At 30.5% G+C, this 9,342-nt stretch overlaps 1 pseudogene; it reads left to right on the top strand.

The window, feature by feature from the left end:
* Window positions 1–1,961: 1,961 nt before the first annotated feature.
* On the top strand, window positions 1,962–5,739 carry LOC145613551 (uncharacterized protein At1g28695 pseudogene; annotated as a pseudogene).
* The last annotated feature ends 3,603 nt before the right edge of the window (window positions 5,740–9,342 follow it).

Below are 9,342 nucleotides of genomic sequence, written 5' to 3'. Positions count from 1 at the left end.
GTAAGGGCCTGTTCTTTTCAACTTAATTTCAGTTCAGTTCAGCTCTAATAAGTTCAGTTCCTAATTTCCTTCTTTCATAAACAATGCATTTCAGCTCTATTCAGTTCATTTCAGTTCACTTCAGCTCCAATTAGTTCATTTCAGTTCAGTAAATTAGAACAGGCACTAAGAGCTTATTACCCTTTTCTTAAATAGCATTGCAATGATTACTGCCTTCTATATATAAGATCTTAAGTTTATTAAGTTTATCATAAGATTGAAAGACCCACTCATATAATTGTATTTGTTTAATTTTGTAAGACAACTTATTAAGTAATTTTTGTGATTTATTACTCTTAAATGGTCATCTGAAACGTTGTGTGCCATTAATTATTTACGTCACTCTCAAATCTCAAATAAAAGAAATATTTTATGCATAGAAAAAAATTAGAATAAAAAAAAAATTAGCAATGTGTGCCGACCCTTTCTATTAAAAAGTCAAAAGTACGGACCCAAAATTTGGTTCCTAGTACTCCTAATTGGTAAACTTATACTCCGTAATCTTTTGACATTAATCTCAAGTTAGTCTAATATCGCTCTGTTCAAGTGTAAATTTGCCAAGTGGCCAAGATTATTTAAGCTTAATTAAATAATATTACCAACCTTTCATGACCATTTAAAAAATGTAGCAGTTCAAGAGATATATACTTCGTCGTACAATGTATTTCTCCATCCAAGAGTACTAAGAAATTTAATATTGTTGATTTGTTCTTGGGAAAATTGCAATTTGCTCTAACATAGAATTTCAAAAAGACCTTCTGTCAAAAATATTTTTTTAATTCAATTATTTGATAGGATCTCACATAAGGTAACTTGAAGAGGGAAATAGGGAAGAATATGATAATAAATAGAAATAATGTGAAATATGAGGTTCATATATCAAAATAATCAATGTTCATGTCTTTTTCAATTATTTGTGATTTCTTTCCATAATTGATTGCTATACAAACGACACCTTTTTGCCTTTATAATGACTTGTTTGATATTGTATTCGATTGCGAGTATTGTGAGTATTCAGTTTTCCAAAAACAAATTTCTAGGATCCACGCAAACAAAAAGCTCAACTTCTTTGTCGATTGTTCTCAAATTTAACACAAATCTTTCATATGATAACCTGTACCAGTAGTATATTAGAATCTCAAAACAAAATATAAAAAATAACATTAAAGCTAAACAAAGCCTTACATTCGGCCATAACTTTATGTATGTTTTTTTTTTTGACACCTAATTCATGTTTTTCAAACCTCCAAAATAGAACACAAATCTTTCATATGATAACCTGTACCAGTAGTATATTAGAATCTCAAAACAAAATATAAAAAATAACATTAAAGCTAAACAAAGCCTTACATTCGGCCATAACTTTATGTATGTTTTTTTTTTTGACACCTAATTCATGTTTTTCAAACCTCCAAAATAGAACACAACCATATTAATTTGTTATATACCACTCTTAAGAATCTCAAAACTGATGAAACATAAAAAAAATAACATCAATAAATGCAAATAAAAACCTTATATTCGGTCATGACTTTATGTATGATTTTCTACACGCCTAAAACCTTGTTCATGTTTTCCATCCTCATTTAATCCCCATTTCAAACTTAAGTTACGATTAATACATAACGCAGTCGTGCTGATCGGAAAAAAAAAAAAAAAAATAACCCCATCTTGTCCCACCCAAAAACAAAATCCCATGTCCAAATCAATCTCCTTAAGTCATTAACCCATTTCTTCCCCCAATTATAATAAAACTAATATAAAAACAAGAAAGATTAATTAGATGATTGAATATTACCATTTATGATCTCCAATAACGACTCATGTTTCCTGCATGACTTCTCCACCCGAACATCACTCCGTCCTTCTCTCTCCTCAGCTCCCTTCAATTCTTCTTTCATTTTTCTTAAACTCTAACTTCAATGGAAAAACCCTCTAATAATTTTTCAATTATCATGGATTCAAACAAAAACCCTTTTTTTTATTCAATTAAAAACATTTCCATTATTCTTCTTCTCATTTTAGGAGTTTTTTCCCTTTCTTTCCTCTCTTCTTTCTCCTCTAAATCCCTCCTCTCTTCCAAATTCCTCCAATGCCCTTCTCTCCCCCGTCCGAACGAGGTAATCTCCATCATTAATTTTAATTTTTCGTGTCGTGTCAAATTCGTGTTCTTTTAATTACTAACCGTGTTTTATTTTTTTTTAAAACAGACGGCAGCATTACAGCCTTTTCAGAAAGACGAGCTAGACGAGGCGCTAGAGAAGGCCTCGATGAAGGATAATAAAACAGTAATAATAGCAGTCGTAAATAAGGCGTACGTGGAAGGTGAAGTTGTGCCAAATATGCTTGATTTGTTCTTAGAAGGGTTTTGGGCAGGGGAAAATACAAGAGAGCTTGTGAACCATCTGATGATTGTGGCTGTTGATCAGACGGCTTACGATCGTTGTCGATATCGTAGGCTCCATTGTTATCGACTAGTAACGGACGGTGTAGATTTCATGGGGGAGAAAATTTTCATGTCTAAAGATTTCATCAACATGATGTGGAGTCGAACTCTGTTTCTCACTACTATCCTTAAAAAAGGGTACAACTTCATTTTTACGGTACGTGTGCGTTTTTTAATTTTTATTTCGAACGTTCTTAATGTTTTGACTGTCGACACTACTTTATATAGTTATATGAAATTTTGGAAATTTATAAAATTTAGGATTTAAAATGTTATTTTTGTTATTGATTTTGATGAAGAAGATTTTACTTTTGATTTTTATAAAGAATGATAATTAAGTTGTTTTCCGTAACTTTTGAAAAGATTAAAAATGTCAACGAAAACGAAAGTTACGAAACACAAGTTCAAGGGGAGGCTTAACAATCCCTTTGTCAATTAAAATTGCAAAGTTTTCAAATGTAATTACTTATTTACTTGCCATAAAAATGTTGGTGCAATGGTGCATAGTCTTTATATCGGAACTTACCTAAATGTATTACGGAGTAGAACTTTACATAGTTACGAAATATAATTTGAAAAGATTAAATGTCAACTAAAACGAAACACAAGTTCAACAGGGGGGATGAACTGGTTGTTTGTAAATTGATACTCCCTTTTGTCTATTACTTACCATAAAAATGTTGGTGCATAATCTTTTTACCAAAACTTACCTAAATGTATTACGGACGTAGTTTTAAACGAAAACAGTTTAATTACATCAAAACTTATTTTTTCTTTTCTTTTTTTTTTTTTTTAATATTAGAATCTCCAAAAAAAAAAAAAAAAAAAAACTTATTTTTTCTTGATCTTATTCAAGTAAAACTTATCTAAACTTAAGTCACATTCTAATATTCGGATATCAAACGTGTCGAGTAGTACGTGTTTGGTTGGTGTAACTTTAAACGGGTTTGGAAACTCACAATATCATGAGTTATAAACTTATAACTATGAGTCTTATAACTTACACCATAATAAATCAGTCATATAAATTATAAAGAAGTCAAAACATTGAAACCATAAAGGTGTAACGTAGGAATTAAGGACTTAAGGTTAAAGTATTTTTTTTTTTAATTAATCACATTTTGGGCCTGACAACAGAAATAGGTGAGGTACATGTAAACACAACATTTAATTATTAATTATGGTTACTTGTGAGATCCAAAGTGATTGCCATAGTATTCAAGAAGCATTAAATGTTAGTCTTAAACAAAAATCAAAGCTGTTACTCTAATTGGTGAATCTTTTAGCGTAATAAAAGTTGACGGTATTAGCAATTCCGTATAATTAGGCATTAATGCCTATGAAAAGATTGAAAACTATTTACATGTGGAAAAATTTCTGCTCAACAGAAAATTTCAATAATTCCTAAATTGGCTAGAAGTATGTATCATCTTATTTTTGGAATTAACCATTATTTTGTTAATTACTCCAACATTTGATTTCTAAAAGTAGTTTTATGTTTTGTTAATTGGTTTTGTTTGAGTTGGAATGGAAATTAATCATATCATCCTCGTTTGCCTCGCCTAAAAACCATTAAATCAATGAGGTTTTGGTCTAGAGTTTAGACTAGATCCTGCTTTCATTGGGTCGCAGGTTCAAATCTTCCACGCACTCTTGTCTGTAATTTGTATTGCCGTAATCCATCTCTATTCGACAAATTAAAAAACACTAAAATCACATTGTGTTAAATAGTTTTATTGAATAAAGTACAGTATAATTTAGAACAAAGTATTTGGGGATAACTCTTACAAGCATATTGAAACTTAAGCCTCATTAACTAGCTTAATTTTTATTTTTATTTTTTTATTTATTTTTGTGTGTGTGAATAAATCACAATGGCAACACAAATTACAAATGAGGGTGGATGATATGGAACTGCAACCTATGTCGTACAAAGATCTTCATGAGTATGAACATTGAACTAAGAAAAACAATAATCAATCTTTGTCTCCAAAAAAAAAAAAAAAAAAAGAAGAAGAAGAACAATAATCTTTGATCATCTAAATTATATAGTCAAATTATACTTGTTCTATACTCTGAACAAAAATCTAAGGGAAAAAAATGACTGAACCATATCAGTGATATCACAATAAAGTTAAAGCTTACTTAACGGAAGTGTAAATACCCTTTAAGAGTACATGTTATAGTACTTCACAATTACATTCTCGGTAGTATTTATTTCAATTGAGTAATTCAATTTACCCATATATGTTCTTAGCATTTTTTTTTGTTAGTTACAATTTGATCATTTTTACCATTAAATATGAATTAATCTTTTGTTAGTGAATCAAATTAGACCCTATATATAACTATGTTTGTTTTTATATAACAATAATGTAAAACAAAAGCAATCTAATCTTGTGACTAACTTTTCTTAAAATTGATAAAACTTATTCCCTTTAAATTACTAGTGGATGTAGCTAACATATTGTTACTATCGTGAAACAATTGACTATGTGTGTGTGATTGTTTGTTGTTTTTCATTTAATCTATTCACATTTATAACAACGAAACCCATTAAAGCATAAACATGCACTCTTGAAACCTAACATAATCCTACCATTTCTTGAAACCTAACATAATCTCTCCCTCCCAATGGTACAAAATTTGTACTCGAAATTACGTTTGATTTGATGACTATAGACTAATGAAATGAAGTGATGTCCAATATTTTGTTACAGGACACAGACGTGGTATGGCTAAGGAATCCCTTCAATGTCCTAACCACAAATAGGACTCGACATTTTGATATACAATTAAGCACAGACAATTTCAATGGTAACTCGTCTTCTACTTCCAACCCAATCAACACCGGATTTTATTTTGTACAATCCAACACCAAAACCATCTCTTTGTTTGAAAAATGGTACGGGTTGAAGGACAACTCAACCGGTTTTAAGGAGCAAGACGTCCTACAACATATGATATGGAAAGGTGAACTTAAAAAAATGGGTATTAGGGCGCGATTCCTTGATACCCGTTATTTTAGTGGTTTTTGTCAAGATAGTCGGGATTTCCGTTCCGTTGTGACGGTCCATTCGAATTGTTGCCGGTATATTAGTGCCAAAGTGGCTGACTTGAGGAGGGTCCTTTATGATTGGGGTCGGTTCAAAGTTGCTCCGGCTAATGTAACCAGGTCTCTTCGATGGTCCCCACATTTGGAATGCATAAAGTCATGGCGTAGGAACAATGTTGAAAATGGTACCAAGACTTGATTTGGAATTGAAGAATTTTAATTTGGGTTTACAATTCAAATTCATAAAATGCTTAATAGTTGATCATACATAATTGTGTTTTTTGTATACTTTTTTTACCCTTCAAATAGTGTATACAAAAATAAGATAAAAGTTAAGAGTCCAATGATCTATATATTACTTTTATGTTTAAGTAATTGTAATCAATTCGGTTGAAAAAATGAGATAACCTTTGAGAAAAGAGCGTTTGATTTAAAATGTAATGTGAGCCCATGGGCAGCCTTGGATAGCCTCTCTCTATGAAGATGTAATGAACCCTCGCATGGTGATATCGTAATGATTAGTCGCGGTTCAAGGCTTTAATGGGTTACATTAGCCTTGATGCTTGAAATTTGGTGGGCAATATCCTTGACCGTGACTGAGTCGCAACTCGCATGGGTGATGGGAGTGAGTAACCCCTAGATGGCTCCTTGTAGAAGGTTTTAGGAGATTCGTTCTTAATTTTAGAGCCTTCTACAAAACGTACTTTTGTAAATACTAAGGCTGTAAAATTATTTGGAGCATTTTGAAAATTTATGCAATAGCTTGTAAAGATTTTTGTGAAACTTGCTTGAACGTACAAGGTTCTAGATCAAAGCTAGGCCTATAAATAGGCATCAACTCATCAAGGCATATTTATACCTAGCACTAGCTTCCAAATACTTGAAGAGTATTATTTTTATTTTTTATTTTATTATTATTTTTTATTTTTTTTTTAAAGAACATCAAAAAAAAGTACCATGTTTTTCTTTTAATAAAAGAAAGTACAATGAAAAGCTTCCGAGTTATATACGCTCAGACTCTTCATTTAAGACATGGTTGAATTATATTTATGCATAATATCAAATTTTAATTTTGTTAAGATTAAATGATTTTTTTTAGAAGAATGTATGATAATTAATTTAGTCCATCAACAATTGAATTTTATCAAAATCAAAATTTCGTCTTTTATTCAATAAAAAATGAACATAAGATTGTGAATATTAAGATATAAATTTTCTATCTTATCTTTTATCTGATAAAACTAACTTCTAAAATAAATTCAACCTTTTCTTTTAAATTAAAAAAAAAATAGGAGCTTCGTCGGGATGATGACACAAATATATAGGAATACTTTTTGGAATATTTTTGTATAGTATATATAGATGTATTTTAAAATAGGAATCTTAAATTAAAATTCAATATTTTAATTTTAATAAAACAATTTGCTATTTTACTAAAATAATATAAAATGAAGTACTATTTACCAACTTATATAGAAAATTATCAATGTTTGCTGAATAATTGATCTGAAATTATGGGCTCGTACAAATTAGTATAAGTTTTTTTTTTATTTTTTATTTTAAGAAGAAGTAATGTGATCGTTTAATTGTCCCTCGTTAATATACTCGAATATTTTTGTAGCCATCACAAAATTGTCTCTCATTAATATAATTGAATTTCCAATTAAAAACTTTCCCAAATATTTATATTTTTGCTGATCTGAATCAATTTTCATCCTTGTGGTTCTCTAAATACCAAAAAAAAAAAAAAATATTTATCATTTTTTATGTTAATATTTAAGTAATACACGAAATAGGAGCAATTTAGGAGGTGTCGGGAGCTGGTGTTGGAATTTCACGGAACACTACAATGAATCCTGGGATCATATAATATTGTGTGGACCCATATGTGACCATTATCCGGCAACGTAAAAGCCTCGTGAGAGCTTATAGCCAATACAAGAGGCATGTACGAAAACGGGTAAAATGACTATTTAAAAGCAAATTGGATGGTTCCACCCACCCAATTAAACTCTCGGAGGGTATTAGGGAACATAATAGACATCTCGCCAATTTTTTATATCCGGACAAAAAAAGGTCAAAAAATTACAAAATTGAAGGCTATATAATCCACAGTTTTGAGAAAAATTTGAGGTTTCAAGGCCCGGTGGCTAGGGCTGGCAATCGGATCAGGTCGGGTCGGGTTCGTGTTCGGGTCAGGTAATTTCGGGTCAGATACCCCCTGACCTGAACCTGATCCATTTAACATTTCGGGTTGAAAACCTCAACCTGAACCTGATTTTTTCGGGTTCGGGTTAACCTGAAAATGACCTTATTTGACCTGATTTTTTGTTAAGATTTAAGTAAGGTTATTTTAACCTAAAATTAACCTGAATATGACCTGAAATTAACCTGAATGTGACCTGAAATTAACCTGAAACTGACCTAAACAACTAAGTTTCAAACCACAAAGGCACAAACATTCAATGCTTCAAACAATCAAATCTAACAAAAAGTCCAAATAAAACCAAAAGTAGTCTAAGTAAGGCACCTAATTATCAATTACAAACCAGAAATTACAATCCAAACAAGTTCAAATATCTAAGTTCTCAAATAACATTAGAGGATTCAAAAGGGCTTTCAAGTTTTTCAAAGTCGGGTGATGTAGGTTGCGTATCATTCTTGTTCTCTATGTCAAGCTTCATAATTGATCCACAAAGCATTTCCAATTGAGGATCCATAGAGTCTACAAAACACACAAAAAAAAAAAAACAAAACAAGTAAGTTACCATCAATAATACATGCCAACATAAGAAATAAAATCAGATTACATTATATATAAGTTACCTTGCCCAAAGGCCCAATCCCTTAAGCAAATTATAGCCTCCACTGTATCTGGCTTCAATGAACTTCTATAACAATCAAGTACCCGACTCCCGGTACTAAAGGCTGATTCAGAAGCCACAGTTGATACGGGGACAGCAAGAACATCTTTAGCCAATTGAGATAAAACAGGGTAACGAACTGAACAAGTTCTCCAATAAGCTAAAATATCAATGTTGCTGGATCGAGGCATAAGTGGCTCTTCATAATACATTTCCATCTCTGATTTCATAGCCACAGATGTTTGCTCAACAGAAAAATCATCAAAATCCTATAAAAACCAAATCATAAATATCAGATTATATTATTATATAATCAGATTAATATCAAATTATATAATCAGATTATAATCAGATTATAATCAGATTATATAATCAGATTATAATTAGATTATTTAAAATCAGATTATAATCTGATTATATAAATCAGATTATAATCAGATTATAATCAGATTATATAATCAGATTATAATTAGATTATTTAAAATCAGATTATAATCTGATTATATAAATCAGATAATAATCAGATTATAATCTGAATATATAAAATCAGGTTATAATCAGATTATACAAATCTGAAATCAGGTTATAAACTTATAATAAGATTATATAAATCAGATTATATAAATCAGATTTCATAATGCAACAAAACATTAAATCATATTTCATAATACAACAAAACATAAAATCAGATTTCATAATATGATAATACAACAAAACATTAGAAAAGTAAAGATTGGAAGTAGGATATTTGGTTCCGGAAAAGGCTAGTGTGACATCATGAAACACTTTCAAAAACTTGCATATTTTCTCCACTCTACCCCATTCTTCCGTGGAAGGACAATGAGCATAGTTGGCATCAACTTTTTGAAAGTGAATTAACGCTTTTTTGAAATACAAAGCACTATCAAGCATCATGTAAGTAGAGTTCCATCTAGTGG

Source organism: Chenopodium album, chromosome 25 (assembly GCF_948465745.1).
Source record: "Chenopodium album chromosome 25, dcCheAlbu1.1, whole genome shotgun sequence".
NCBI lineage: Eukaryota > Viridiplantae > Streptophyta > Magnoliopsida > Caryophyllales > Amaranthaceae > Chenopodium > Chenopodium album.
This window is presented reverse-complemented; position numbering and strand designations above follow the sequence as displayed.